Source organism: Prenolepis imparis, unplaced genomic scaffold (genome assembly GCF_030444845.1).
Source record: "Prenolepis imparis isolate NDT839.2.m4 unplaced genomic scaffold, iyPreImpa1.0 SCAF_9, whole genome shotgun sequence".
NCBI classification, from domain to species: domain Eukaryota; kingdom Metazoa; phylum Arthropoda; class Insecta; order Hymenoptera; family Formicidae; genus Prenolepis; species Prenolepis imparis.
Genome location: NW_028141167.1, coordinates 8,436,372 through 8,447,577, shown reverse-complemented (window position 1 = coordinate 8,447,577; position 11,206 = coordinate 8,436,372).

Sequence of the window (11,206 nt, the reverse complement as noted above, 5' to 3'; positions counted from 1 at the left end):
TATTATTATTTTACAATTTACATAGCAAATTAACGGTTTAATAATATTTTTGACATACATCAGTTGATTAAAGATACAAACATTAATTTGCTAATTAAATTTTAATATAATATTATGTTATAAAAATTAAAGTAATAATATGTTTTAAATAAAATGTTATAGTATATGTTATAGTATATACTTTAAAATCGATTAATATTTTTTAACAGTGATAAGCTGTTTTTCGTTATAGTGTCAAATTTTAATATTTAAAGACGTGCACAAAATTTATCGTTTGCATATTTCAATACTATATTGTATTTAGATTATTTATATATCATACAAATACAAGCCTAACAACATTTTCATATTATCCTACCATCAGCATACCAGCCTACAAACTTTTTCGTATAATATACGTAATATAATTATGCGCCGTTTGAAATCTGCAGCTTAATAATTTTAATTTTCAATATTTTAAAACGCGCCAAAAATTAATCTTTCATATGTTTTAACAGTACATTGTCTGCACATTATGATGGTACCATCAACATAACAGCCTACAAACTTTTTGATATAATATACGTAATATAATTGTGTTCCGTAAGGGATCCGCGGCTTAAAAGTTTTAATTTTCAATATTTAAAAACGGGCCAAAAATTAATTTTTCATATATTTTAACTGAACATTGTCTTCACATTATGATGGTACCATCAACATAACAGCCTACAAACTTTTTAATATAATATACGTAATATAATTGTGCGCCGTATGTGGTCCGCGGCTTAAAATGTTTAGTTTTCAATATTTTAAAACGAGCCAGAAATTAATAGTATATATATTTCAATAGTGTATTGGTAGCAGATTACTTTGGTACCATAATCATACCAGCGTACTACATTTTTAATTTAATATACGTAAAATGAATCCGCGCCGTATGGGGTCCGCGGATTAAACATTTTAATAGTACATTGATTACAGAATCATTTGGTACCAAACAGACACCAGCGTACAAATTTTTTAACTTGATACACATAAAATAAGGTTGCGTCGCATAGGGTCAGCGGTAAAAAGTATCGATTTCCAATATTTTAAGACGAGCCAAAAATTCATCGATTATACATTTTAATAGTACATAGATTATAGAATTATTTGGTACCAAACAGACACCAGCGTACAAATTTTTTAACATGATATACATAAAATAAGGTTGCGTCGCATAGGGTCAGCGGTAAAAAAGTATCGATTTCCAATATTTTAAGACGAGCCAAAAATTCATCGATTATACATTTTAATAGTACATTGATTACAGAATCTTTTGGTACCAAACAGACACCAGCGTACAAATTTTTTCATTTGATATACTTAAAATAAGGTTGCGTCGCATAGGATCAGCGGTAAAAAGTATCGATTTCCAATATTTTAAGACGAGCCAAAAATTCATCGATTATACATTTTAATATTACATTGATTACAGAATCTTTTGGTACCATGCAGACACCAGCGTACAAATTTTTTAATACGATAAACATAAAATGAGGATGCGTCGCACAGGGTCCGCGTCAAAAAAGTATCATTTTCTAATATTTTAAGACGAGCCAAAAATACATCGATTATACATTTTAATAGTACATTGATTACAGAATCATTTGGTACCAAACAGACACCAGCGTACAAATTTTTTCATTTTATATACATAAAATAAGGTTGCGTCGCATAGGGTCAGCGGTAAAAAGTATCGATTTCCAATATTTTAAGACGAGCCAAAAATTCATCGATTATACATTTTAATATTACATTGATTACAGAATCTTTTCGTACCATGCAGACACCAGCGTACAAATTTTTTAATACGATAAACATAAAATGAGGATGCGTCGCACAGGGTCCGCGTCAAAAAAGTATCATTTTCTAATATTTTAAGACGAGCCAAAAATTCATCGATTATACATTTTGATAGTACATTGATTACAGAATCATTTGGTACTAAACAGACACCAGCGTACAAATTTTTTCATTTTATATAAATAAAATAAGGTTGCGTCGCATAGGGTCAGCGGTAAAAAGTATCGATTTCCAATATTTTAAGACGAGCCAAAAATTCATCGATTATACATTTTAATATTACATTGATTACAGAATCTTGTCGTACCATGCAGACACCAGCGTACAAATTTTTTAATACGATAAACATAAAATAAGGATGCGTCTCACAGGGCCCGCGTCAAAAAAGTATCGATTTCTAATATTTAAAGACGAGCCAAAAATTTATCGATTATACATTTTAATAGTACATAGATTATAGAATCATTTGGTACCAAACAGACACCAGCGTACAAATTTTTTAACTTGATATACATAAAATAAGGTTGCGTCGCATAGGGTCAGCGGTAAAATGTATCGATTTCCAATATTTTAAGACGAGCCAAAAATTGATCGATTATACATTTTAATAGTACATTGATTACAGAATCTTTTGGTACCAAACAGACACCAGCGTACAAATTTTTTCATTTGATATACTTAAAATAAAGTTGCGTCGCAGAGGATCAGCGGTAAAAAGTATCGATTTCCAATATTTTAAGACGAGCCAAAAATTCATCGATTATACATTTTAATATTACATTGATTACAGAATCTTTTCGTACCATGCAGACACCAGCGTACAAATTTTTTAATACGATAAACATAAAATGAGGATGCGTCGCACAGGGTCCGCGTCAAAAAAGTATCATTTTCTAATATTTTAAGACGAGCCAAAAATTCATCGATTATACATTTTAATAGTACATTGATTACAGAATCATTTGGTACCAAACAGACACCAGCGTACAAATTTTTTCATTTTATATACATAAAATAAGGTTGCGACGCATAGGGTCAGCGGTAAAAAGTATCGATTTCCAATATTTTAAGACGAGCCAAAAATTCATCGATTATACATTTTAATATTACATTGATTACAGAATCTTTTCGTACCATGCAGACACCAGCGTACAAATTTTTTAATACGATAAACATAAAATAAGGATGCGTCTCACAGGGTCCGCGTCAAAAAAGTATCATTTTCTAATATTTTAAGACGAGCCAAAAATTCATCGATTATACATTTTAATAGTACATTGATTACAGAATCATTTGGTACCAAACAGACACCAGCGTACAAATTTTTTCATTTTATATACATAAAATAAGGTTGCGTCGCATAGGGTCAGCGGTAAAAAGTATCGATTTCCAATATTTTAAGACGAGCCAAAAATTCATCGATTATACATTTTGATAGTACATTGATTACAGAATCATTTGGTACTAAACAGACACCAGCGTACAAATTTTTTCATTTTATATACATAAAATAAGGTTGCGTCGCATAGGGTCAGCGGTAAAAAGTATCGATTTCCAATATTTTAAGACGAGCCAAAAATTCATCGATTATACATTTTAATATTACATTGATTACAGAATCTTTTCGTACCATGCAGACACCAGCGTACAAATTTTTTAATACGCTAAACATAAAATAAGGATGCGTCTCACAGGGTCCGCGTCAAAAAAGTATCATTTTCTAATATTTTAAGACGAGCCAAAAATTCATCGATTATACATTTTAATAGTACATTGATTACAGAATCATTTGGTACCAAACAGACACCAGCGTACAAATTTTTTCATTTTATATACATAAAATAAGGTTGCGTCGCATAGGGTCAGCGGTAAAAAAGTATCGATTTCCAATATATTAAGACGAGCCAAAAATTCATCGATTATACATTTTAATATTACATTGATTACTGAATCTTTTGGTACCAATCAGACAACAGCGTACAAACTTTTTCATTTGCTATACATAAATTAAGGAAGCGTCGCATAGGGTCAGCGGTAAAAAAGTATGGATTTCTAATATTTTAAGACGAGCCAAAAATTCATCGATTATACATTTTAATAGTACATAGATTATAGAATCATTTGGTACCAAACAGACACCAGCGTACAAATTTTTTAACTTGATATACATAAAATAATGTTGCGTCGCATAGGGTCAGCGGTAAAAAAGTATCGATTTCTAATAGTTTAAGACGAGCCAAAAATTCATCGATTATACATTTTAATAGTACATTGATTACAGAATCATTTGGTACCAAACAGACACCAGCGTACAAATTTTTTCATTTGATATACTTAAAGTAAGGTTGCGTCGCATAGGATCAGCGGTAAAAAGTATCGATTTCCAATATTTTAAGACGAGCCAAAAATTCATCGATTATACATTTTAATATTACATTGATTACAGAATCTTTTGGTACCATGCAGACACCAGCGTACAAATTTTTTAATACGATAAACATAAAATGAGGATGCGTCGCACAGGGTCCGCGTCAAAAAAGTATCATTTTCTAATATTTTAAGACGAGCCAAAAATTCATCGATAATACATTTTGATAGTACATTGATTACAGAATCATTTGGTACCAAACAGACACCAGCGTACAAATTTTTTCATTTTATATACATAAAATAAGGTTGCGTCGCATAGGGTCAGCGGTAAAAAGTATCGATTTCCAATATTTTAAGACGAGCCAAAAATTCATCGATTATACATTTTAATATTACATTGATTACAGAATCTTTTCGTACCATGCAGACACCAGCGTACAAATTTTTTAATACGATAAACATTAAATAAGGATGCGTCTCACAGGGCCCGCGTCAAAAAAGTATCGATTTCCAATATTTTAAGACGAGCCAAAAATTCATCGATTATACATTTTAATATTACATTGATTACAGAATCTTTTGGTACCATGCAGACACCAGCGTACAAATTTTTTAATACGATAAACATAAAATGAGGATGCGTCGCACAGGGTCCGCGTCAAAAAAGTATCATTTTCTAATATTTTAAGACGAGCCAAAAATTCATCGATTATACATTTTGATAGTACATTGATTACAGAATCATTTGATACTAAACAGACACCAGCGTACAAATTTTTTCATTTTATATACATAAAATAAGGTTGCGTCGCATAGGGTCAGCGGTAAAAAGTATCGATTTCCAATATTTTAAGACGAGCCAAAAATTCATCGATTATACATTTTAATATTACATTGATTACAGAATCTTTTCGTACCATGCAGACACCAGCGTACAAATTTTTTAATACGATAAACATAAAATAAGGATGCGTCTCACAGGGTCCGCGTCAAAAAAGTATCATTTTCTAATATTTTAAGACGAGCCAAAAATTCATCGATTATACATTTTAATAGTACATTGATTACAGAATCATTTGGTACCAAACAGACACCAGCGTACAAATTTTTTCATTTTATATACATAAAATAAGGTTGCGTCGCATAGGGTCAGCGGTAAAAAGTATCGATTTCCAATATTTTAAGACGAGCCAAAAATTCATCGATTATACATTTTAATATTACATTGATTATAGAATCTTTTGGTACCATGCAGACACCAGCGTACAAATTTTTTAACTTGATATACATAAAATAAGGTTGCGTCGCATAGGGTCAGCGGTAAAAAAGTATCGATTTCCAATATATTAAGACGAGCCAAAAATTCATCGATTATACATTTTAATATTACATTGATTACTGAATCTTTTGGTACCAATCAGACAACAGCGTACAAACTTTTTCATTTGCTATACATAAATTAAGGAAGCGTCGCATAGGGTCAGCGGTAAAAAAGTATGGATTTCTAATATTTTAAGACGAGCCAAAAATTCATCGATTATACATTTTAATAGTACATAGATTATAGAATCATTTGGTACCAAACAGACACCAGCGTACAAATTTTTTAACTTGATATACATAAAATAATGTTGCGTCGCATAGGGTCAGCGGTAAAAAAGTATCGATTTCTAATAGTTTAAGACGAGCCAAAAATTCATCGATTATACATTTTAATAGTACATTGATTACAGAATCATTTGGTACCAAACAGACACCAGCGTACAAATTTTTTCATTTGATATACTTAAAGTAAGGTTGCGTCGCATAGGATCAGCGGTAAAAAGTATCGATTTCCAATATTTTAAGACGAGCCAAAAATTCATCGATTATACATTTTAATATTACATTGATTACAGAATCTTTTGGTACCATGCAGACACCAGCGTACAAATTTTTTAATACGATAAACATAAAATGAGGATGCGTCGCACAGGGTCCGCGTCAAAAAAGTATCATTTTCTAATATTTTAAGACGAGCCAAAAATTCATCGATTATACATTTTGATAGTACATTGATTACAGAATCATTTGGTACCAAACAGACACCAGCGTACAAATTTTTTCATTTTATATACATAAAATAAGGTTGCGTCGCATAGGGTCAGCGGTAAAAAGTATCGATTTCCAATATTTTAAGACGAGCCAAAAATTCATCGATTATACATTTTAATATTACATTGATTACAGAATCTTTTCGTACCATGCAGACACCAGCGTACAAATTTTTTAATACGATAAACATTAAATAAGGATGCGTCTCACAGGGCCCGCGTCAAAAAAGTATCGATTTCCAATATTTTAAGACGAGCCAAAAATTCATCGATTATACATTTTAATATTACATTGATTACAGAATCTTTTGGTACCATGCAGACACCAGCGTACAAATTTTTTAATACGATAAACATAAAATGAGGATGCGTCGCACAGGGTCCGCGTCAAAAAAGTATCATTTTCTAATATTTTAAGACGAGCCAAAAATTCATCGATTATACATTTTGATAGTACATTGATTACAGAATCATTTGATACTAAACAGACACCAGCGTACAAATTTTTTCATTTTATATACATAAAATAAGGTTGCGTCGCATAGGGTCAGCGGTAAAAAGTATCGATTTCCAATATTTTAAGACGAGCCAAAAATTCATCGATTATACATTTTAATATTACATTGATTACAGAATCTTTTCGTACCATGCAGACACCAGCGTACAAATTTTTTAATACGATAAACATAAATTAAGGAAGCGTCGCATAGGGTCAGCGGTAAAAAAGTATGGATTTCTAATATTTTAAGACGAGCCAAAAATTCATCGATTATACATTTTAATAGTACATAGATTATAGAATCATTTGGTACCAAACAGACACCAGCGTACAAATTTTTTAACTTGATATACATAAAATAATGTTGCGTCGCATAGGGTCAGCGGTAAAAAAGTATCGATTTCTAATAGTTTAAGACGAGCCAAAAATTCATCGATTATACAATTTAATAGTACATTGATTACAGAATCATTTGGTACCAAACAGACACCAGCGTACAAATTTTTTCATTTGATATACTTAAAGTAAGGTTGCGTCGCATAGGATCAGCGGTAAAAAGTATCGATTTCCAATATTTTAAGACGAGCCAAAAATTCATCGATTATACATTTTAATATTACATTGATTACAGAATCTTTTGGTACCATGCAGACACCAGCGTACAAATTTTTTAATACGATAAACATAAAATGAGGATGCGTCGCACAGGGTCCGCGTCAAAAAAGTATCATTTTCTAATATTTTAAGACGAGCCAAAAATTCATCGATTATACATTTTGATAGTACATTGATTACAGAATCATTTGATACTAAACAGACACCAGCGTACAAATTTTTTCATTTTATATACATAAAATAAGGTTGCGTCGCATAGGGTCAGCGGTAAAAAAGTATCGATTTCCAATATATTAAGACGAGCCAAAAATTCATCGATTATACATTTTAATATTACATTGATTACTGAATCTTTTGGTACCAATCAGACAACAGCGTACAAACTTTTTCATTTGCTATACATAAATTAAGGAAGCGTCGCATAGGGTCAGCGGTAAAAAAGTATGGATTTCTAATATTTTAAGACGAGCCAAAAATTCATCGATTATACATTTTAATAGTACATAGATTATAGAATCATTTGGTACCAAACAGACACCAGCGTACAAATTTTTTAACTTGATATACATAAAATAATGTTGCGTCGCATAGGGTCAGCGGTAAAAAAGTATCGATTTCTAATAGTTTAAGACGAGCCAAAAATTCATCGATTATACATTTTAATAGTACATTGATTACAGAATCATTTGGTACCAAACAGACACCAGCGTACAAATTTTTTCATTTGATATACTTAAAGTAAGGTTGCGTCGCATAGGATCAGCGGTAAAAAGTATCGATTTCCAATATTTTAAGACGAGCCAAAAATTCATCGATTATACATTTTAATATTACATTGATTACAGAATCTTTTGGTACCATGCAGACACCAGCGTACAAATTTTTTAATACGATAAACATAAAATGAGGATGCGTCGCACAGGGTCCGCGTCAAAAAAGTATCATTTTCTAATATTTTAAGACGAGCCAAAAATTCATCGATTATACATTTTGATAGTACATTGATTACAGAATCATTTGATACTAAACAGACACCAGCGTACAAATTTTTTCATTTTATATACATAAAATAAGGTTGCGTCGCATAGGGTCAGCGGTAAAAAGTATCGATTTCCAATATTTTAAGACGAGCCAAAAATTCATCGATTATACATTTTAATATTACATTGATTACAGAATCTTTTCGTACCATGCAGACACCAGCGTACAAATTTTTTAATACGATAAACATAAAATAAGGATGCGTCTCACAGGGTCCGCGTCAAAAAAGTATCATTTTCTAATATTTTAAGACGAGCCAAAAATTCATCGATTATACATTTTAATAGTACATTGATTACAGAATCATTTGGTACCAAACAGACACCAGCGTACAAATTTTTTCATTTTATATACATAAAATAAGGTTGCGTCGCATAGGGTCAGCGGTAAAAAGTATCGATTTCCAATATTTTAAGACGAGCCAAAAATTCATCGATTATACATTTTAATATTACATTGATTATAGAATCTTTTGGTACCATGCAGACACCAGCGTACAAATTTTTTAACTTGATATACATAAAATAAGGTTGCGTCGCATAGGGTCAGCGGTAAAAAAGTATCGATTTCTAATAGTTTAAGACGAGCCAAAAATTCATCGATTATACATTTTAATAGTACATTGATTACAGAATCATTTGGTACCAAACAGACACCAGCGTACAAATTTTTTCATTTGATATACTTAAAGTAAGGTTGCGTCGCATAGGATCAGCGGTAAAAAGTATCGATTTCCAATATTTTAAGACGAGCCAAAAATTCATCGATTATACATTTTAATATTACATTGATTACAGAATCTTTTGGTACCATGCAGACACCAGCGTACAAATTTTTTAATACGATAAACATAAAATGAGGATGCGTCGCACAGGGTCCGCGTCAAAAAAGTATCATTTTCTAATATTTTAAGACGAGCCAAAAATTCATCGATTATACATTTTGATAGTACATTGATTACAGAATCATTTGGTACCAAACAGACACCAGCGTACAAATTTTTTCATTTTATATACATAAAATAAGGTTGCGTCGCATAGGGTCAGCGTTAAAAAGTATCGATTTCCAATATTTTAAGACGAGCCAAAAATTCATCGATTATACATTTTAATATTACATTGATTACAGAATCTTTTCGTACCATGCAGACACCAGCGTACAAATTTTTTAATACGATAAACATTAAATAAGGATGCGTCTCACAGGGCCCGCGTCAAAAAAGTATCGATTTCCAATATTTTAAGACGAGCCAAAAATTCATCGATTATACATTTTAATATTACATTGATTACAGAATCTTTTGGTACCATGCAGACACCAGCGTACAAATTTTTTAATACGATAAACATAAAATGAGGATGCGTCGCACAGGGTCCGCGTCAAAAAAGTATCATTTTCTAATATTTTAAGACGAGCCAAAAATTCATCGATTATACATTTTGATAGTACATTGATTACAGAATCATTTGATACTAAACAGACACCAGCGTACAAATTTTTTCATTTTATATACATAAAATAAGGTTGCGTCGCATAGGGTCAGCGGTAAAAAGTATCGATTTCCAATATTTTAAGACGAGCCAAAAATTCATCGATTATACATTTTAATATTACATTGATTACAGAATCTTTTCGTACCATGCAGACACCAGCGTACAAATTTTTTAATACGATAAACATAAAATAAGGATGCGTCTCACAGGGTCCGCGTCAAAAAAGTATCATTTTCTAATATTTTAAGACGAGCCAAAAATTCATCGATTATACATTTTAATAGTACATTGATTACAGAATCATTTGGTACCAAACAGACACCAGCGTACAAATTTTTTCATTTTATATACATAAAATAAGGTTGCGTCGCATAGGGTCAGCGGTAAAAAGTATCGATTTCCAATATTTTAAGACGAGCCAAAAATTCATCGATTATACATTTTAATATTACATTGATTATAGAATCTTTTGTTACCATGCAGACACCAGCGTACAAATTTTTTAACTTGATATACATAAAATAAGGTTGCGTCGCATAGGGTCAGCGGTAAAAAAGTATCGATTTCCAATATATTAAGACGAGCCAAAAATTCATCGATTATACATTTTAATATTACATTGATTACTGAATCTTTTGGTACCAATCAGACAACAGCGTACAAACTTTTTCATTTGCTATACATAAATTAAGGAAGCGTCGCATAGGGTCAGCGGTAAAAAAGTATGGATTTCTAATATTTTAAGACGAGCCAAAAATTCATCGATTATACATTTTAATAGTACATAGATTATAGAATCATTTGGTACCAAACAGACACCAGCGTACAAATTTTTTAACTTGATATACATAAAATAATGTTGCGTCGCATAGGGTCAGCGGTAAAAAAGTATCGATTTCTAATAGTTTAAGACGAGCCAAAAATTCATCGATTATACATTTTAATAGTACATTGATTACAGAATCATTTGGTACCAAACAGACACCAGCGTACAAATTTTTTCATTTGATATACATAAAATAAGGTTGCGTCGCATAGGGTCAGCGGTAAAAAGTATCGATTTCCAATATTTTAAGACGAGCCAAAAATTCATCGATTATACATTTTAATATTACATTGATTATAGAATCTTTTGGTACCATGCAGACACCAGCGTACAAATTTTTTAATACGATATACATAAAATAAGGATGCGTCGCACAGGGTCAGCGGTAAAATGTATCGATTTCCAATATTTTAAGACGAGCCAAAAATTCATCGATTATACATTT